General features: G+C 41.5%; 1 long non-coding RNA gene across 1 annotated transcript in view; it reads right to left on the reverse strand.

Annotated features, from left to right (window-relative positions):
• Positions 1–205: 205 nt before the first annotated feature.
• The window catches only part of LOC122703174, a 175105-nt gene continuing 152396 nt past the window's right edge, over positions 206–22914 (reverse strand). The window contains exon 3 of the long non-coding RNA XR_006343409.1: positions 206–261. This is a non-coding gene — a long non-coding RNA (uncharacterized LOC122703174). The remainder of the gene's footprint in view (positions 262–22914) is intronic.

Below are 22914 nucleotides of genomic sequence, written 5' to 3' on the forward strand. Positions count from 1 at the left end.
ATAGAAATGTATTTCCCCTGTGTGCACTTCTCCATTCTCCCTGGGCATAATTACTCCCTATCTGAGCTATTTATAAGTGATTCTTTGGCAGAACTTATTCTATTAAACCTTCCCTGACTAGAAGTCTGTTTTCTTGTCTCTAAGCCTTATTTCTGTCTGTAAGGCAGTAAGAGGAGGAATACAATGGGCCTTGGAATCAAACAGACCTGGGCTTGACTCCTGCTACATGATCTCAGACAGTAGACTTAGCTGTTCCTCCATCTGTTAAAAAGAGCAAAGATGGATCTTTAAGTAAATATCCCTAATATAGATGTATATTTACTCCATTTTTATCTAACAAAAGGCAAGGATTAGGCAAATATAGGGTCTCCCAGGTCGTGCTAGCAGTAAAGAACCCACCTGTCAATGCAGGAGACTTAAGAGATGTTGGTTTGATCCCTGAATCAAGAAGATCCCCCAGAGAAGGAAATGTCAACCCACTCATTTATTCCTGCCTGAAGAACAGGAACATGCCCATGAACATTGGGGCCTGGTGAGCTACAGTCCATTGGGTTTCAAAGAGTCAGACATGACTGAGGCAACTAAGCAAGCAGGCACATATAACATAACTGCTGAGTGTATGCTCCTAAATTTAGGAAGAAAGGCAATACTCACAGGTAAAAGCTCACCACTGCCATATGAGGAAACTACCACTTGCTTGGCATAAAGGAAAAACTGATTTAAGGACAGAATTTTATATTAAATGTTCATTCTCAAAGCACATGGCTAAATAGAATGAGGTTTGGGACTTATCTGATAATCCTGTTAAAGCCATTACTTTAGATGGCAGAGCCAGTTGGAAACTTGATAATTCAAGGGAATTTCACAATTGGGTGTGGGATGACCTTTGTGTAACGAATGACTCTGACAATTGTAATTTGGGCCCTTTCCAGTCAGGAAATCATGTCTCTGCTAAGATGTGCTTGTGAAAAAGGAATTCTGATTAAATTAGTCATTGATCTTGCATTTTCTTGGAACTTTCCTGATAATGCCACAGTGACAATAACAAAAACACCGCCAACATCTACCATCTATTAAACATCATCTTGGTGCCAAATTCTATAAAAGACATTTTCATATGATCCCATTTCATCATCGCAATAACCCTGTAAGATAAGAATTACCCTCTGCCTTTTAGAACTAAAAATATTGTCTTAGAAAAATTAAACAATCTGCCTGAGGTCATCTCCAATAATTGCCTGGGCTAAGATTTGTATCCATTGCTGTGTGATTTTAAGTCATTTCTTTATCATACCTGTGGTCGCTCAGAACCTAGTCTCACCACTCTGCAGTCCTACAGATTTATCAGCAAATAGGGCAGAACCAGGATCATTTTGAATAAATTTGGGGGCTACATCCTTCTGCTCCAGGTCACTTCTTTTTAAAAGTCCTAAGATGCTGACAGGTAAAGTATTTCAGGGATAAAATAAGGTCAATTTCTTTGTATTCAGAAGTATCTTGGACTCAGTGTTGGGAGACTGGGGTTCCAGTTTCAGAACCATCACTTAGTACTCTGTTCATAGCACATCACCTCCTGTCTTAATTTTCTTGTACATGAAAGAGAATAATACAACCTTCACAGCATATATAAGGAGAGGAAATGATAAATTGGACTTTGTAAGTAAAAGTCTATGCAGATGTAAATTGTTATTTTATAACTCAGCAGGGACAGCCTATTCTTTGCCCAGATCTTCGAGTCCAAGTAAACCTTCTGTGTCCTGACATGAGTGAAGTGAAAGTTGCTCAGTCATGTCCAACTCTTTGTGACCCCATGAACTATACAGTTCATGGATTTCTCCAGGCCAGAGTACTGGAGTGGGTAGCCTTTCCCTTCTCCAGGGGATCTTCCCAACCCAGGGATCGAACCCAGGTCTCCAGTATTGCAGGTGGATTCTTTACCAGCTGAGCCACAGAGGAAACCCACCCTGACCATATAGACATCAAATAAAAGGTGATTTTTCACAGGACCCTCAGGGGATAGATTCAATATTCCTAAGACTACATTTCTTTACAAATATTAACTAACCTCTGCCATACCCTTGAGCTACCATCATTTCCAGGATCTGATCCACCAAGCCTATATTCCTTGGAGAACCTCACTGTTATATGAAGAGTCCTTCTCACCCCTGCGGTGCCTGACATAAGCTACTCTAAGGATGGCAGCACATGACTGCCTGGCTCAGAACTGATCGGGAAATAATCCTGGGCACCATGACTGCAAGGCTCATACTGCAGTCTTGGCTGTGCCTCCTGTGGCAAAGGAGAAGAGCTGTCCAACGTTTTCTACTTCATTACCTTGCTGGGAAATGAAACTCTATAACCCATCTCCAATCTTCACTTTTCTGATCTTTCTCAGATTTCATCTTTCCTCATCAGCCTACTTTTCACTGTTGGAATCTCTCTGCTGGATAAACTCCTAATTATTTAGGTGTAAAACTGCCCTTGCTGGACAGTATTCTCTAAATGCTCAATAGAAAGTTAGTCACTCAGTTGTGTCTGACTCTTGTAACCACATAAACTGTAGCCCGCAAGGCTCCTTTGTCCATGGGATTTCCCAGGCAAGAATACTGGAGTGGGTTGCCATTTCCTTCTCCAGGGGAATTTCCCCACCCAGAGATCAAACCCAGGTCTGCAGCAATGTAGGCAGATTCTTTACCATCTGAGCCACCAGGGAAACCCAACTTGCTCAAGGCCACCAGCTAAATTACTGTCACAGTAAGATCTAAAGCAGTGATTCTCACTGGACTGAGCATTTAAATAATCTTGAGGGTTTTCTTAAATTCTAGTATGCAGGCACCTTCTCCAGAGCAATTACCTCCAGATCTCTCAGCACAGAACTGGAAAGCAGTATTTTTTTAATTCCCAATATGATTCCAAAGCACACCCAAGTTTTAGGCCCATTGACTTAAACAAATGCTTCCAAACTTTAGTGCACAAAGACATCACCTGAGGATGATGCTAAAATGAAAATTTTGATTCGGTAGGATGGAGATGGGTAAGGGCTAAGATCCTACATTTTGGACAAGCCCCAGGAGATGCCAGTGCTATCGGTCTAAGGACCTCACTCAGAACAACAAAGTTCAAAACAGGGGCAGTCCTCAAATTATACTGCACATTTGAATCAACTGGGGAGCTTCTGAAACTCTGGCTATCTGAATTGGACCCATCCCAACTAAATCAGACTCTCCAGGGGTGGCACTTTTAAAATTTATTCAGTGATTCCAATGTGCAGCACATTCATAAAACAACGACTAAGGACTCCAGACCTCACTAATCCCACATCTAGTTTCATCCAGACGGTGGGAAGGATGTACCACAGAGAAATTCCAATTCACATTGCAAGTTTGTTTTAGAAGCAAAGTCAAGCCATGCCAAGTACAAAATGATCACATGAACACAGAGCATGTTTCTCTTGGAGGAGAGGGCTCTCCCGGTTAGTGTGCAGGGAAGGGGGGTTATAATCTCTGCCTTTAAATACTTGGGGTTGTTGGAAGGAAAAGGCAGTAGACTTGGACTTTATGCCAAAAGCTAGGTCTCTGATCAGTGGAGAAGTTCCAAGGAAACAGGTTTAAGCTAAATATATGGAGATTATGCCTACAAATTAGCTGTCCAAAAATAGAAAATCTGACTTATAAAGTTGCACATATTCCTATATCACATAAAAGTTTGGGCAGGGAAGAATCCTTCAGTTTTCCTTTTATTCCTCTCTAGCCCCTCACACCCGCCCCCCTTCCCTGGCCCTGGTCCCACATCTAATTCTTTAGTCAATCTTACCAGGCCTACTCTGGATCTATATACCCGATGCATTTACTTCTGTCAAGACTCTTCTCATATAACCACCAGCATTTCTCACCTTGAATACTGGGGTAGCCCCTCAATTGGAATAACCTCCCAAATGGAATATCCTCCCAAATGGAAGAGTCTCCCAAATAGGCTCTTAACTGGAATAACCCCTTCACTGGACTGGTCTCCTAACTGGAATAGCTTCCCAATAATAGGAATTTTTTCTGGGCTTCCCTGGTGGCTCAGTTGGTAAAGAATCATCTGCAATGAAGGAGGCTGTCTGCAGTGCAGGAGACATGTGTTTGATCCCTGGGTCAGGAAGACTCCCTGAAGAAGGAAATGGCAACCCATTCCAGTATTCTTGCCTGGGAAATCCCATAGACAGAGAAGCCTGGCAGGCTACAGTCTATGGGGTCACAACGACTTAGCAACTAAACCAAATAGGAATAGACTGTAAACACTAAATCTGCAGCCTGAGAAATAACCCTGACAGTGAGTAGTTCCAGCAGCCTGGCCCTCAGCATCCCTAAATCTCACTGCACATGTGCCCACCTCCCTTGCATCTTATTCTATCCAGCACCCATTGCTGAGTGACTTCTAGGTCTATTTTCTCAAGAAGGTCAATCTTCTGTGTACATTCAGGTCCTGGCTTCCTCAATACAGGAAATTATGCTTGTCACGTTGTTTTCCACTATCAGGAAGCTTTCATCTCAACCCTTTTCTGGCAAGGGTTGTTTTCTGCTCATCTTTTAAGAAAAATGCAAATGTTCTCTCCACATTATTTCTGTGCTTACACCATCTCCGTGTGTCTGAACCTGCAGCTGCACTTCAGTGCTCTGCAAGCAGAGCCCTGGCTCACTCTCTGCCTGCTGTTTTCCACGCGCTGGTTCCTTGGGCTCTGCAATGCAGTAGAAATGGATCCTGTGACTGAGCAGCTTCTGGCTTCCGATCCTCCCTGGACTCTGAAGTGATCCTCCGCAGAGAAATTGCTGGTGACGCAGTTCCATCTCTAAGGCCTCTAGAAATAAGTGCAGCAAACAGTACTTCTTCGGTTTAACAATTAACAGAGAGACAAGGGCTTCAGAAGGTTGAATGCCATCTCTTGTATTCAAATATCTGCATCTGGAGACCTTAGTCAAGGCTATGCCTGAGGATGTTTATGTCCCCTCGCACCGCACAGCCCACCCTTGATTCATCCCATCTCACATCGAATCTCTGCACTGAAAGGACAAGAAGAATCTAAGATAATCAATTTGAATATTTAGTCTAAATTCTTCACTTGGTAAAGTGGTTTGTCTCTCATCCAGAGATTAAAATGTTACAATTAATACTGATCTGGTACAAGTAATGAAAATACTTGATTTCCTTCCCTTAATTTTAGAGGAAGTAGCAGGGGGGTTGGAATCAGACATGTTTGAACTTAGATCACAGCTCTCCTGCTTGCCAACACTGTGACCTTGAGCCTAATACTTAATCGCTCTGAGCCAAGGATTCTGCATCCCAGTAAGGGACTAATACACCTCCAAGGGATGCTTTAAAGCTTCCAAAAGGCTCTGGGGACCTGGCAGACATCAGCAGACAAGAGCAGCTTCTGCAGCTGTAATCATTAGTGGTGGCAGCCTTTAGTGGTACAGGTACTAGTAGGGGTATTAGTAGCACAGAAGTATTTCTTGTGCAGCCACTCAGACAAACGGCTGTGGACCTGGAATTTAAATTGACTTAAAAACTATGTGTCCAAGTATATATATATACAGTGTGAGAAAATGAAAGTGTTAGTTGCTCAGTCGTGTCTGACTCTTTGCCATGCCATGGGCTGTAACCCACCAGGCTCCTCTGTCCATGGAATTCTCCAGGCAAGAATACTGGAGTGGGTTTGCCATTCCCTTCTCCAGGGGATCATCCTGACCCAGGGATCGAATCCACGTCTCCTGCATTGCAGGCAGATTCTTTACTGACTGAGCCACTAGGCAAGCCCACATATACTATAGATATGGATAATTAGTCAGCAGGGAACAGTAATCAGCAAATTCCTGAACCATGGCTCTGTTTGCAGCGCTGATGAAAGGACCATCATCTGTTAGCTCAGAAGGCTGCATCATTAGGTGACAATATTAGCTGAAATGACTCTTATCTGAGCACTAGTACTTCCATGTCTCAGCCTTGGGCAGGGCAGAGCCCAGGATGGGGTGGTGGCCTCAGTAGGACCTCAGTATCTGGATTCACTCCTGGACAAAACAGAATTGGAGTTCTGAATCAGGATCTCTGAAGTTGGAACTCTGCAGTCTGCTAGGTTCTCCACATGATCCCTATTCTCTCACTTCTGAGAATCTTTCCGAGTGTCTACTATCCAGACAGCATTAATGCAAAGCTGTATTAATGAGAAGGAGGTCTTTGTCAAGACAAATAATTATATACAGGAGACACTAAACAGAATAACCCAGAGGATTTCCCTTATATCCTATTCCTCCATATACATGTAACCCACTCTCCATTTTCTGGCAATATTTATAGGATTTCTGAAACATCCAGGGGTTACCTGTCCCTTTTATTACCGAACTCTATCTTTCCATTATGTGAAGTTACAGTAAGTTCTATACAGCACATAAACATTAGGTAAAGTTAACACTAGATACATGAATAAGAATTTAGTCTCCCAATGCCACAATTTTAATTATCACAGAATTTTCTATCAGTCAGTTACCAAGCATTTTTTAAGTACCAGGATCATGCAGGTGCCTAGGGAAGAATGAGGTACAACACGTTTCTCCACAGATTTTACAATCTAGTATCGAAACATGAAAGTGAAATAATATGAAAAGCATTGCTATTGAAAATAAAAGTGACAGAAATAATAATAACAACAACAATTCACTGAGCACTGCCTATAAATCCAAGACCATACCAGATATTTATATGAAAATATACCTGATCCTCAGAGAAGGCAATGGCACCCCACTCCAATACTCTTGCCTGGAAACTCCCATGGACAGAGGAGCCTGGTGGGCTGCAGTCCATGGGGTTGCTAAGAGTCAGACACGACTGAGCGACTTCACTTTCACTTTTCACTTTCATGCATCAGAGACGGAAATGGCAACCCACTCCAGTGTTCTTGCCTGGAGAATCCCAGGGATGGGGGAGCCTGGTGGGCTGCCGTCTATGGGATCACAGAGTCGGACACGACTGAAGCGACTTAGCAGCAGCATACCTGATCCTTCAACAATACAAGAGAGGCACCAGGTCTCTATGTTACGTAAGAAGCTGAGACAATGAGGTTAAGAAACTTGTTCAAGGTCATGCAGAAAACAAATGGAAGGACTGGGGTTAAAAATCTTAGGTTATCAAATTCTAAAGTCATTGCTTTTTAGAATTAAGAGGGCAGGGAAAGAATCCTAAGCAATACAAACATGCTGCCAGGCCAGCTCACCCATGGTGACAAGAGAAATGAGGTTGACAATTGGGTCAAGTGCATGAAGCTAACAAGAATTCAAGTATCTTTTGCTCTATCCTGTGAACTCATGAGTCAAAGGTACTAATACAGAGTGTCGCCCTCATCTACTTAATACCAGAAAGAGTGATTATGACTCAGCAACTTTCTGCCCTCCTCCTCACCTTCCTGCCTTCCTTTCTGCTTATTTTCCTCCTGGCCTCCATCTTCTGCCTCCCTCCCTCCCCCCATCATCTGCATCACTCAAAAAGTCTCAAAATAGAACCTGTCTTTTTAAACCACTGATTCTTAAATATATTCAGACCACATCATCTGGTAAGCATGCTATGCTTTTTCATTCTGCTCTGTGTATTCACAGGCAGTTCACTGCCTAGAATGCCCATCACGCCCATCTCCAGTGGGCAAATGTCATTTCATCCCGTTTCCAAATATGTCCCCAGATCTGAGGCCTTTCATTCCTTAACACCATGCCAATCATTCCTTTATCTGTGCTCCCACAGCTCCTGTTACTTTGTTTCATCAAAAATGCTCCTTGAGGATAGAAACTATTTTTGATTTATTCTTTGTTCACAACTTCTAACTCTGGGCCAAGAATTAACAGGTGCTCAAAAAAGTCTATGTAGATAAGAGATGTAAAGATGGGTATGAATACTTTTGCCTCAGTCTCTTGAAGGCCCTGGAAGTCGCCAGCAGTCCAGAAACAACCCCTGCTTACTGGCGCAGTCAGCAGAGTCAGCCCTCCCCAGGCCTGGGGAGATGATCAAAGAAGATCGGGATGGTGGAAGAGCATGGTCAGTCAGAAACCCCCAGGAAACGTGAAGACTCACCATCATTATAACTAATTTAAAGGTTTCATAGGCTGTGAATGTGACAGGAAACGCGTCTGCCTTTGGGAAACAGACATTCTGCAGGCTTCCGGGATAGAGTTCCTCAGGAAGCCAGCCTGTCTTCAAACCTCCTGACCTTTCTCTATTAACTTGAGTATAAGAGCCCCCAGCCTCTCCATTTGACATTCTCTCTCCCACACACTCACACTCCAAGGACTCTCCTCCATTCTCAGAGAGCATTTTTAAGTTTTCTCCACTTAATAAAAACTGCTTTGGGGATGGGATGGTATATCAGTTATTAGTAACCTAGCATGGACTGTAAGAGCTCATGCCTCTGAGTAACTCTCAGGACTGATTTTACATCGATTAGTAACATAAAATAACAGGGTAACTTAGAGTAAATCTCTGAGGAGTTGCCACTGAATCCTGAGAAACAGGGCTGTGTTTCCAGAAAAGAGAGCAGGGGAAGGAAGAAGAATGACGGTGGGGAACCTCTCCTTGATGTCTCAAAATACCAGAAGTGAGCAGTCATCCAGGCCAATATTGTCATTCTCATTATGACAACTGATAACTGTTATGTCCCAGGTGCTGTGCTGGACACTTCAATAAACATAATCCATGGTTCACACAACAGTTCTATAAGGCAACTCATCCTAGTCATCATTTTAGTCTCAACTTTAGGGCTTTTGGATCCCCCAAACAGTACTAGAATACTCTCAAAATATCTTGCACCATTTCTCCATAAACTTTATCACAATTTTAATTACATGATTGCACAATTATCTGTGCAATTTCTGTCTTCTCCAGTGGACACTAAATCCATAAAAATAGTGATCGTTTCTTGTTTTATTTTTATCCATGGATCTATCCCCAGCAGCTAGCACAATGCCTGTCTCTTAATAAGTAATCAATAAATATCTATGGATTCATGAATGAGTTAAAATAAGTGAATATCATATGCATGCTAGGTCACTTCAGTCATATCCAACTCTGCAACCCATTGGACTGTAGCCCACCAGGCTCCCCTATCCATGGGATTCTCCAGGCAAGGATACTGGAATGGGTGGCCATGCCCTCCTCCAGGGGATCTTCCTGACCTAAGGATCAAACTCATGTGTCTCTTAAGTCTCCTGCATTGGCAGGAGGGTTCTTTACCACTAGAACCACCTGGGAAACCCATATAACTATTATTAAATCTATTTTACAAATGAGAAAACCAAGGTTCAGCATCTGAGCTCAAGGTCAAGATCCAGTTTTGAGAGCTTGAGACTGCCTGAACCGGTGCCCCCAAGTACATTTGACTCCCAAGCATGTGTATTTTCTACCTTACAACACAGTCCCTCTTCCAGCTTCAAGTGGGAACACACTTGTTAATGAGGTATTGGGCATACATTTACTTTCTTCCTCCTAAACTTTCCACAAATCTAGATAAATATCTTTTGAGGTCTCTATTAGAATCTTGCAAATTTTGGCTGCGCCTGCCACTATTATCAGATCAAAAGGCATTATAAATGGGAACCAAATTTATTACTGAATTATTTTCTCCGGTACTTTTCTGATTAAGTTAAGAAATAAAAGCTAAATTTCAAAATATAAAGTGATTGAAGTAAGACTAGTCGTATAAAGCATCTGTCAAGGAGATGCCATAAAAGCAGAAAACCAGTTTTGTAGCTTAAAGATGAAGCATCACACACATAAGCAGTACCTGCCGGAAGAATTCTGGAGAGTTTAGGCGAAAACACTGACAGTCCACAGAAGCGATATGGCTGAGAAACAAGAGCCTGAGACGAGGGGTCAGATGACCTGAGTGAGCTCTGAATGAATCCTTCTCTGTCATGATGATAAAACCCCCAGAACAATTTTGTCCTGAGAACTAAATGATATGCTGTACTTGGAAAATACTTGTAAAAGCCTTCATTAATATGAAAAGTTGAAGGCTGACAAAACAAAGGCTGGGAAATGACCGTAATATTTCCTACCACTGACCTACCTCACAAGAAGCCCATGACGTGTTTGAACTGAAAGAACTAGGGGTTATAAAGAATCCTGACACTGGAGTCCCTGGGACCAGTGAAGCCCTGCAGTGTTTTTATCTAACAACCATTTCAGGTTTGGTTACTGCAGACTCTGCTTGCTCTAGAAAATAGCCCTCACAGAATCTATCAACCAAGCTGTTAGCTTTAAGTGCAACTTCAAAAGCTATTGGTGTCCTTTGCAGCACAAACTTAGATTAAGCAATTTATAGGCAGAAGGGAATGTCTAATTTGCACATAACTGATGGGAGGAAAATGAACGATGAGTCCATAACATTTCAGCTGACTCTGCAGTACAGCTCAGCTTTAAATTTTCTTCAAAATGTAAAGGAAAAGAAATGCAAGCACAATGATTTCACTGCCTGTAGACGGGACTCTTTGCCCTGTACTCAAAGCTCTTCATGGTCTAGCTCCAACTTGATATCCAGCCTCACCTGCTAGGGGTTCACCGGGAGAATTACTCATACACGGTACCCTAGCCTTCCTAGCTCACTTGCCTTCCTAGTTCATGGTGTCCCTTTTATTTACCCATTCATGAATTCATTCATTCTTCACTCATAAATGAGTCCCTTTCCAGGTGCTGGGACCTGGGGATATGTTGATGAAAGTGACAGGCATGAACGCTCACCTCAGAGACTTCATAGCCTAACAGGCAACTACCATGAAAGCGAAAATGCTAGTCCCTCAGTTATGTCTGCCTCTTCATGACCCCATGGACTGTAACCTGGCAGGCTCCTCTGCCCATGGAATTCTCCATGGAAGAATACTGGAATGGGTAGCCATTCCCTTCTCCAGGGAAATCTTCCCGATTGAACCCAGGGCTCCTGCATTGCAGGCAGATTCTTTAACACTTGAGCCACCAGGGAAGCCCATATGCTAAATGCCTTGCTCCCCGATTTCCATCAGTTGATACCTTGTCTCTCTTTTCCAAATACCGCTTACTCATTGAAGTCTTTTCTCACCTCTCCCGTGGGTCAAACCTTCCCAACTTGCTTTGTGATTCCCTTTTGACATTCCATAGCTGCTATCTATCAGGTGCTATGTGATTACTGCTGAAATAAGTGCTGTAGACAGGTTATGGGATTTCATTTTCAAAATAACACTCTGACATAGATAGAGCAAGAAACTCAGATTTTGAAGCTTGGAGACTCACTCTACCCAATGTCACTCAGCTGTAAGTGATGAAACCAGGACTCAAAGCCAGGCAGTCTGACCCCAGCACCTGGGCTTTCACCATGATAGTTTTCTGTCCCCGTATTTTATCATATTCTACCTTCCCCACACTCTAGACCTTAGACTGTGAGTTTCCTGAGGGCAGAGTCTATATCTCACTCACCTTCTCATTCATACCCCATCTCCCTGCTAACATGTTCCAACAGGACTGAACACTGAGTCGATATTTGTTGGGTTTGATTTCTGTGGATACTGAAATTAAATTCTGTGATCCACCCTTGAACCATCCTAGATGACCTTTTAAGTTCTTATAACACAGTAGCTCATTTTGTACTTCAGTATTTTGGGGGTTTCATTTGCATAAACTCCTTGGTGCTTGTGTCTCCAGATATTTTATCATGCTGGAAAGCTAGCTGAGCTTGCTTTTCTTCATGCATCTGCCATTATAGAAAGTGAGGAGAGAATCTGATTTGTCCAGGAGGGTGACAAGCATTTTGGAGAATAGTTGGTTATACTAAAAAGGCTGCTGGCTTTGGCTCAGAGGACACAACACAGGAAATGCTTTGATCAGAGGTCTCTGCAGACTCATCTTTCTCAGTGACAGGCCCTGGGATAGCTTCGTCTGTCACCACCATCAGGGGCTTAAGCTGCAGGACCCAATCCAAAAATACAGCCACATTTTCTCTCTTAACCAATCTCAGCACAAATGTTCTGCGTAAAGTATTTGGGAGAATATGTAAGTCTAAAAACAGGAGAGTAATCTGGGCATGGACCTCGTTCAGTAATACACAACCTCCAACCAAGGCTTTCACTGAGCCTGAAGAGGTATAGCTCCCAATAGCCAGATGGTCCACAAAGACATCAGGAAACTTCTTCCCATGGAAGAAGATGGTGCAGCTGCTGAGGTCCTATGCACTACCACTGCTCTTCAATTTAAGGAGAACTATGTAAAAGGCAGCCTTTTATCCATGAATTTGATGGAAGTATCAGTTTCTGGGATCATTGGAATAAGATTCTTACAGGTACTGAAATTATCTAGTTATTGGCAATACAAATAGGCAGGCTGCCCTCTAACTAGAGAGAGGAAAGAAAAGATGTGCTCAGAGCAAGGGATAGTGAAGCATTAAATTGACTACTGAATAACTATATTACTTCATTTTCAATGTTGTACTGCCTGGAATGCTACCTCCCTCTCTTGTTTGTTTAATGGGGACCTGCTCATTTCTCAGGACTGTGAAGACAATCATAAAAACCTGCCTTATTCCCACAAAGCATCTCTGGTAACTGGTTACCCAAAACTTCTAGCATGTTTTCTTTGGTGAGAGGGATTGGATGTCTGAACAAAATAAATAAAGATATTGATTTCTCACTGGATATTCTTTACCTGTATGGATTCGCTATTTAAAATGGAACTTAGGGGGGAAAACAGAAGTAAAACTCAACAGATAGGTGTCTGAGCTACTAGCTTACTATAAATAAGGAATGAAGGGGCAGGCACACCATAAACAACCTAGAAGCTTCCTTCTACTCACCTACCCCAACTCAGAGGCCACATTTTCTTCAGAAAGCATTGAGCAAAGCTACATTAAGCAAGGGAACAGCAAATACGGGGAATTCTTCTTAAAAAATATGTAGGATGGTCATATATAAAGTTGTGTGTAAAGTTCTTATTTGAGAGCAGGGTTTATGAAATATAAAATTCACAAAGAACAGAGTTCAGCTTTGACCCAGGTTAAGAGAAGGGGTCGGATTTCCCACACTGAGCTCTCTGCTTGCACTTGGTGGTCCCTCGTGTCTCCACTGTGATAGGCATCTCTCTATGAGGAGATATGGGAAATTGCTACAAAACAACATGCTTTTCACCTTGAGATCAAAGGATCTGACTTTGGAGAGCTGGGGATATTTTTCTGAAATAGGATCCACAATTGATTATGGGTAGCACAAATTTAATGTCACCATAAATTGCAAACCGCAGCTAAGATGCCTTCTGAAATCCTGAAATCATCCATTCTTATCTTAAACGGCTCTGATAATAAAACACGCGAACTTGTTCATTCAAACATGCAATAGATTTTTATTTCACAGGATATAAAATTAATACATAGTCTCAGCTTCATTAAATTTATGTTCTAATAAATTATAAGCAGGAGAAAAATGGAGCAAAGGGATGATTATGGCACTTTGCATGAAAAAGTTATGGTTCAAGCCACATCTCTACCATTTTATGACATTGAACAAGTCACTGTATTTCTCTAAATCTTAATCTTTTCATCATAAGATTGGATTAACACTCTGAAGAACAGAATTTTTAGAAAAACCCAAAGAAACTACAGATTAAAAGCATCTATTATATAGGTGCTTGATAAAGGATTGATTCTCTTTTGTGTATTTTCTTCTTAGGATATCTTACCAGGACTTATACTATTCACAAAACTACTACCTTCCCCTTAACAAACCAACCTGCAGAGCATAAATATTTTAAGAGTCATTGATGAAATTGTGATGGTTTGGAATGGGAAAAAAAATACAATTAAAATCTTAGTTACGGGGGCGGGGGGCGGGCCGCCGCGCCGCCGACCGGGGGAAAAAAAAATAATAAAATAAAATCTTAGTTACTTACTGCTTGCTTTGGGGGAAGTTATATGATCTCTACTAGTTTTAATTTTCCTGCTTGAAAAAAGGAAAATAAAATCACCTTCTCTGAAGAAATGCTGTGAGGAAAAGCCTAGGATACACCTCACTTAGAGGAATCACTTAGTAAGCATTTGCTTTGCTTCCTCTTTCCCTTAAAAATAAGTGCATTCTGCACTTTTAAAAATAATTTTCTGAAGTGAATTGCAATAATTGAGGACACCTCAGAACATAAAGCCATTAAGAAATCAACTAGAAGGAGGTAAAAGGGAAGCAGAAGCATGAAGCCAGAGCATGTGTTCCTTGGTTCTGTTTTCTGAAACAGAACCATCCTAAGCCAACACTTACTGAAGACCCATCCACCCTTTGTAGACTGATCAGTTACCAACTACCTTATAAGTTATCCAGCTTTCAATACTATATGGGATTCATCTTCGGATGTGGGCTTCTCACTCTCTTCTCCAGTGGAAGTAGCTGCTTGGTATCAGGAGATGAACCCACAGACCTCTCACCATCACTGCAACTGGGTTTCCCAAGTTCTTTAGAATTAAATAACTGATTCATCAATTCACACTTAGGTATCTACTAGAGAGAATATCTTGAGCATATACACCAGGAATTAACCTAAGAAAGTTCATAGCTACTGCTGAACTGTCCCCCCTCACAATTAATATGTTGAAATTCTAGCCCCCCGGTACCAAAGAATGTGACCTTATTTTGAAATAAGGTAGTTGCATATGTTATTAGTTAAGATGAGGTCATATTGGACTAGAGTAGACCCCTAGACCAACATGCCTGGTATCCTTACAAACAGAACGCCATGTGAAGAGACAGATATGCACACAGCGATAATACTATGCAAAGACTGACAGTATGATGCCACAAGCCAAGCAGATACCAGAAGTTCAGAGAGAGCCCTGGCACAGACCCTTCCTCAGTGCCTCAGAGGGAGCATGGCCCTACTGACACTGTGATTCGCACTTCTGGCATTTAGCACAGTGAGATGACCAAGTCCTGCTGTTCTCAGCCACCCCGTTGCCCTACTTTGTTACGGCCACCTAGCAGACCAATACGGGCTGAAAGTCAATATGCACTGGTATAGCTGACTGGTTGTCAAAATACTGAGGTAATTTTCTTCCAGTTTGGTGCATAAACATCACATCACTGCTCTGAGTCTTAGGCACTCCTGGCCTCCCTATCTACCCTATCCCATTTCATGAAACCTAAAGACTTCCTCCATGATGGAAAAACTGAAGGTTTAAGTCCTCATGGACTCAACAAACTACATCTTTTGAGCCACAACAACCTATTCAGGCCAAATGACTCTTTCCACAAGAAAGGCTAAAGAACATTTACAATGGCCAGGACATGGAAACAGCCTAAATATCCAATGACAGATGAATGGATAAATGAGATGTGGTACCTATATATAATGGAATATTAGCCATAAAGGGAGCAACATTGGGTCATTTGCAAAGATGTGTATAAACCTAAAGTCTGTCATAGAGAGTGAAGTATGTCAGAAAGAGAAAAACAAATATTGTATATTAACACATATATGTGGAGTCTAGAAAAATGGTACAGATGAACCTATTTCTAGGGCAGGAAGAGAGACACAGACACAGAAGACAGACATGTGGACACAGGGGGAGGGAGAATGAGACGAATTGGGAGATTAAGATTGACATACATATTTCACGCATGAATAGCTAGTGGGAACCAGCTGTATTGCGCAGGAAGCTCGGCTCAGAGCTCTGTGATGACCTAGATGGGTAGGATGGTGCGCATTCAGCTGATTCACTTCATTGTAGAGCAGAAACACAGCACTGTAAAGCACTTACACTCCTGTATGCTTTCGTAAAGAATTTAAAAGATAAATAAAAGACCAAACCTGCTCTCCTCTGCTCGCCACTTCCTCACTGTACCTTAAGACAAGGCCAAATCCTCTTCACATTATAAGGATATTACCAATAAGCTCTCTGGAGAGAAAGAAAAATGCTTACATATTAACCATCATGGAGATATAAGAAATATTCCAAAATCTACACAAATCTCTACAGCTCCTGGTTTCTATCTAAAAGGAGATCCTCTGGGTCAGGGTGGGTTGTGCTTAGTCGCTCAGTCGTGTCTGACTCTTTGTGACCCCCATGGACTGTAGTCCACCAGGCTCCTCTGTCCATGGGATTTTCCAGGCAAGAGTACTGGAGTGGGTTGCCATGCCCTCCTCCAGAGGGTGGGTTAAACTCATCTAAAGAGCTAACAACGTAATCCTAACTTCTCTGCATTCAATGCTTTCTCTTGTCAAGTGGCTTTTTCTGTCTCTGTTTCTGCAGGCCTACACAGGGACCATTCTCACACAGAATCTTTGAAGGGAGGGGTTAGATGTGTACCTATGGCTGATTCATGTTGAGGTTTGACAGAAAACAACAAAATTCTGTACAGCAATTATCCTTCAATTAAAAAAAAGAAAAAGAAAAAGACATGGGACATTCAATGCTCCCTCTGCCTCTAGACTTCTATGCAAATCAACGGATGGGGCTGTTAAGCTGAGGCAAGGAGATGATGATGTCACCTAACACATAAATAAAATACTGTGGACTACACCTTCCCTGCAGACAGTGCTCTCAGGAACTGATGATTCTGTGATCTCATCGCACTAGATCTATCAACAGCTCACTGTGCTGCAAGGGAAAAAAACTTGGTAGACACAATGTTATACGAAGTCATCACTGCTTAGCTGAAACAGTCACCTGTGCAGCCTGAAATAATACCTGCATAGGAAGGATACAGATGTAAACTACAGTTTTAATTGAGGCCCTGACTTTCTAGCAAGACTATGTTTCAGAACCTGTATCCATGCATCTCAGTTGCCATGGACACAGGCAGCTGTGTGGATATGAAGCTAGTTTTTAAGGTAAGCAGCTAAAGAGGAACTGTGATGAAATCAGAGCTCAGCCTGACTAATAAGTAATAATAGACCCTGAATCCAATACTTATATTTGAGGAGATTGCCAATGTAGTTTATTTGCTTCAGATAACAATCTCTTAAGTTGTATTTATTGCATGAACAAATCAATGAATGACTAGTTCCTTTAATGGGTATTAAGTGAGGGCTTTTGTGTGACAGGCATTAAACCAAGAGGTAGAAATATAAAAAATGAATAAAATAAAGTTTCTGCCCTCAAAGATCTCACTCTTTAGTGAAGAAGGAAGGTATACATTGTGGTAAGCTTTAAAATGAACAAGCTCAATATACTACAAGAAAAAACATTCCTGGGAATATAGGGCAGTGCCAGGGAAGCCTACATAGATGGAGGAGACATTAAAGCTAAGTCCTAATGGATAAGTCGGCTTGATTCCAATACACTTGAAAATCAAGAGCAATCACAGCGAAAGGAGGACTGTGTGGAAAATACAGTCATGAAAGAGCAAGTTCAGATCAGTTCAGTTTAGTTCAGTTGATCAGTTGTGCCCGACTCTTTGCGACCCCATGAATCGCAGCACACCAGGCCTCCCTGTCCATCACCAACTCCCAGAGTTCACTCAAACCCACGCCCATCGAGTCGGTGATGCGATTCAGCCATCTCATCCTCTGTCGTCCCCTTCTCCTCCTGCCCCCAATCCCTCCCAGCATCAGAGTCTTTTCCAATGAGTCAACTCTTCACATGAGGTGGTCAAAGTATTGGAGCTTCAGCTTCAGCATCAGTCCTTCCAACGAACACCAAGGACTGATATCCTTTAGGATGGACTAGTTGGATCTCCTTGCAGACCAAGGGACTCTCAAGAGTCTTCTCCAAAACCACAGTTCAAAAGCATCAATTTTTCAGCATTCAACTTTCTTCACAGTCCAAATCTCACATCCGTACATGACCACTGGAAAAACCATAGCCTTACCAGACGGACCTTTGTTGGCAAAGTATTGTCTCTGCTTTTTAATATGCTATCTATGTTGGTCATAACTTTCCTTCCAAAGAGTAAGCATCTTTTAATTTCATGGCTGCAGTCGCCATCTGCAGTGATTTTGGAGCACAAAAAAATAGAGCAAGTTAGGGGACTGCAAAGGTTATTTATCACTCAGATGAGCAGTTACAACATTCCTCAAGTGCTAACCAGTAATGCCTCCAATGTCTAGCAATCATTATCATCCAGAAAAAGTGAGAGTTGTTCAGCCATGTCCAACTCTTCACCACCCCATAGACTATAGCCCACCAGGTTCCTCTGTCTGTGGAATTCTCTAGACAAGAATACTGGAGTGGGTAGCCATTCTCTTCTCCAGATCTTCCCAACCCAGGGATAGAACCCAGATCTCCTGCATTGCAGGCAGATTCTTTACCATCCAAGGCACCAGGGAAGCCCAAATCATCCAAAATAAGGCCACAGATCTACAAAGTGTTCCTCTGTTCAGTTCAGTTCAGTTCAGTTGCTCAGTCATGTCCAACTCTTTGCCACCCCATGAATCACAGCACGCCAGGCCTCCCAGTCCATCACCAGCTCCCAGAGTTTACTCAAACTCATGTCCATCGAGTCGGTGATGCCATCCAGCCATCTCATCCTCTGTCGTCCCCTTCTCCTCCTGCCCCCAATCCCTCCCAGCATCAAGGTCTTTTCCAATGAGTCAACTCTTTGCATGAGGTGGCCACAGTATTGGAGTTTCAGCTTCAGCATCAGTCCTTCCAATGAACACCAGGACTGATTTCCTTCAGGGTGGACTGGTTGGATCTCCTTGCAGTCTAAGGGACTCTCAAGAGTCTTCTCCAACATCACGGTTCAACAGCATCAATTCTTCGGTGCTCAGCTTTCTTCACACTATTACTCTCACATCCATACATGACCAATGGAAAAACCATAGCCTTGACTAGACGGACCTTTGCTGACAAAGTAATGTCTCTGCTTTTTAATATGCTATCTAGGTTAGTCATAACTTTCCTTCCAAGCAGTAAGCGTCTTTTAATTTCATGGCTGCAGTCACCATCTGCAGTGATTTTGGAGCCCAAAAAAATAAAGTTTGACACTGCTTCCACTGTTTCCCCATTTATTTGCCATGAAGTGATGGGACCAGATGCCATGATCTTAGTTTTCTGAATGTTGAGCTTTAAGCCAGCTTTTTCACTCTCCTCTTTCACTTTCATCAAGAGGCTTTCTAGTTCATCTTCACTTTCTGCCATAAGTGTAGTGTCATCTGCATATCTGAGGTTAATGATATTTTTCCCGGCAATCTTGATTCCAGCTTGTGCTTCTTCAAACCCAGCGTTTCTCATGATGTACTCTGCATATAAGTTAAATAAACAGGGTGGCAATATACAGCCTTGACGTATTCCTTTTCCTATTTGGAACCAGTCCGTTGTCCCATGTCCAGTTCTAACTGTCACTTCCTGACCTACATATAGGTTTCTCAAGAGGCAGGTCAGGTGGTCTGGTATTCCCATGTCTTTCAGAATTTTCCACAGTTTATTGTGATCCACACAGTCAAAGGCTTTGGTGTAGTCAATAAAGCAGAAATAGATGTTTTTCTGGAACTCTCTTGCTTTTTTGATGATCCAGTGGACGTTAGCAATTTGATCTCTGGTTCCTCTGCCTTTTCTAAAACCAGCTTGAACATCTGGAAGTTCACGGTTCAGATATTGCTGAAGCCTGGCTTGGAGAATTTTGAGCATTACGTCACTAGCGTGTGAGATGAGTGTTACTGTGCAGTAGTTTGAGCATTCTTTGGGATTGGAACAAAAACTGACCTTTTCCAGTCCTGTGGCCACTGCTGAGTTTTCCAAATTTGCTGGCATATTGAGTGCAGCACTTTCATAGCATCATCGTTCAGGATTTGAAATAGCTCAACTGGAACTCCATCACCTCCACTAGTTTTGTTCATAGTGATGTTTCCTAAGGCCCACTGGACTTCACATTCCAGGATGTCTGGCTCTAGGTGAGTGATCACACCATCATGATTATATGGGTTGTGAAGATCTTTTTTGTACTGTTCTGTGTATTCTTGCCACCTCTTCTTAGTATCTTCTGATTCTGTTAGATCCATACCATTTCTGTCCTTTATCGAACCCATCTTTGCATAAAATGTTCCCTTGGTATCTCTAATTTTCTTGAAGAGATCTCTAGTCTTTCCCATTCTGTTGTTTTCCTCTACTTCTTTGCATTGATCGCTGAGGACAGCTTTCTTATCTCTCCTTGCTATTCTTTGGAACTCTGCATTCAAATGGGAATATCTTTCCTTTTCTCCTTTGCTTTTCACTTCTCTTCTTTCCACAGCTATTTGTAAGGCCTCCTCAGACAGCCATGTTGCTTTTTTGCATTTCTTTTCCATGGGGATGGTCTTGATCCCTGTCTCCTGTACAATGTCACAAACCTCAGTCCATAGTTCATCAGGCACTGTCCATCAGATCTAGTCCCTTAAATCTATTTCTCACTTCCACTGTATAATCATAAGGGATTTGATTTAGGTCGTACCTGAATGGTTTAGTGGTTTTCCCTACTTTCTTCAATTTAAGTCTGAATTTGGCAATAAGGAGTTCACGATCTTAGCCAGTTAGCTCCCGGTCTTGTTTTTGCTGACTGTATAGAGCTTGTCCATCTTTGACTGCAAAGAATATAATCAATCTGATTTTGGTGTTCACCATCTGGTGATGTCCATGTGTACTCCTCTGTACTAGAGTGAATTATGACAAAGCCCATGTTCTTAGTTTCTTTGTGAAATACTGACGCCATCTTCACATCTGGTAGGGTAAATCTTCCTGTGGTATCAAGTTTATTAACAAACTCAGATTTCAATTGTCTTTTGAGAACCTAACCAAGGAATAATATTAACTGAGAATAAGAAAAATAATCAGAAAAATGCATAAATCTAGTAATCACTGTTTTAGCTCTCTGTTCCCCAAATAAAAACATGTCTAGCTACCAGAGTACATTTAGGCTGTTTCCATGTCCTGCTATTTAGTCAATAAAGCAGAAATAGATGTTTCTCTGGAATTCTCTTGCTTTTTCTATGATCCAACGGATGTTGGCAATTTGATCTGTGCTTCCTCTGCCTTTTCTAAACCCAGCTTGAACATCTGGAAGTTCACAGTTCACACACTGTTGAAGCCTGGCTTGGAGAATTTTGAGCATTGCTTTGCTAGCCGGTGAAATGAGTGCAACTGTATGGTAATTTGAGCATTTTTTAGCATTGCCCTTCTTTGGGATTTGAATGAAAGCTGACCTTTTCCAGTCCTGTGGCCACTGCTGAGTTTTCCAAATTTGCTGGCATATTGAGTGCAGCACTTTCACAGCATCATCTTTTAGAATTTGAAATAGTTCAACTGGAATTCCATCACTTCCACTAGCTTTGTTCGTAGTGATGCTTCCTAAGGCCCACTTTTCATTCCAGGATGTCTGGCTCTAGGTGAGTGATCACACCATCATGGTTATCTGGGTCATGAAGATCTTTTTTGTATAGTTCTTCTGTGTATTCTTGCCACTTCTTCTTAATATTATCTGCTTCTGTTACGTTCATACTGTTTCTGTTCTTGATTGTGCCTATCTTTGCATGAAATGTTCCCTTGGTATCTCTAATTTTCTTGAAGAGATCTCTAGTCTTTCCCATTCTATTGTTTTCCTCTATTTCTTTGCATTGATCGCAGAGGAAGGCTTTCTTATCTCTCTTTGCTGTTCTTTGGAACTCTGCGTTCAAATGGGTATATCTTACCTTTTCTCCTTTGCCTTTAGCTTCTGTAAAGAAAGTTAAAGGCAAAAATCACTTAAACGTTAAAAAGTCTTACTTCCTCAAAGTGTTAGTTTCTACTCATTTTTTAAGGTAATGTATTATATTTAGCCCACTATATTCAAAATGTTACTGCTTTAACATGCAATCAATATTAAACGTTGTGGGGTTTTGTATTTTTTGTCATTTTTTTACTGAGGTATAGCTGATTTACAATGTTGTGACGTTCTCTGCTGTACAACAAAGGGACTTGGTTTTATGTATATATATACACTTTCACATTATGGTTTATCCCAGGTGATCAGATATAGTTTCCTGTGCTATGTAGTAGGACCTTGTTGCTTATCCATTCTAAATGTCATAGTCTGCATCTATTAATACAAACTCCAAATTCCCAGTCCATTTCTTTCCTTCCCCTTGGCAACCACAAATCTAATCTCTATGTCTGTGAGTTTATTTATATATTTAAAAAAAAAAAAGGTTAATTTGTACCACATTTTAGATTCCACATATAAGTGATATCAAATGGTATTTCTCTTTCTTAGTTCATTTTGCATGATAATCTATAGTTGCAAATGGCATATTTTTTTTTATGGATATCTACTCATTTTTTAATTTATATGGAATAATCTATTTCTGAGAGGCCTGAGACGGGAAAACAAAGATATCAGTACACTTTAGCTTATTTGATGATTAGTGATGCAGATTTTCACTTTCTTATCCTATGATTCTTTTGTGTGATGAACAAGGTCATTACGTTAATTTAGAAGACAGTGCAAATAGTTGAAATACATATTTTGTTTAGATATAAAAGAACAGAAACATTTTTCTAGCAGGCTTCAAATTGAAAATCAAGTGAAAGCCTTAAGTAGGATTATAAAATAGATGAAACTATACCTGAAATATTGGAAGAAGCCCGTTCTTATAAGGAGTTAGGCTAATAGGTTTTGATTGTCCTTAAACATTTCTATAAAGATGCAGAAAAGCACAACATATGCAATATGAACCACACACAACAAATCCAGCACAGTTAATATCTGGCTAACTCTCAAGCAAAAATAGAATTGCATCTCAACTCTGGGCTTCACTGGTGACTCCAGTGGTAAAGAATCTGCCTGCGACACAGGAGACCTGGGTTCAGTCCCTGGGGTGGGAAGATCCCCTGGAGAAAGGAATGGCTATCTACTCCAATATCTCAACTCTACAACCTGCTAAATTTTGACACATTTGAGAGCTTTCCTTATTCTGAATCACGGTTTTATGTCTAGAAATTGATTTGTC

Source organism: Cervus elaphus, chromosome 11 (genome assembly GCF_910594005.1).
Source record: "Cervus elaphus chromosome 11, mCerEla1.1, whole genome shotgun sequence".
Lineage (NCBI taxonomy): Eukaryota > Metazoa > Chordata > Mammalia > Artiodactyla > Cervidae > Cervus > Cervus elaphus.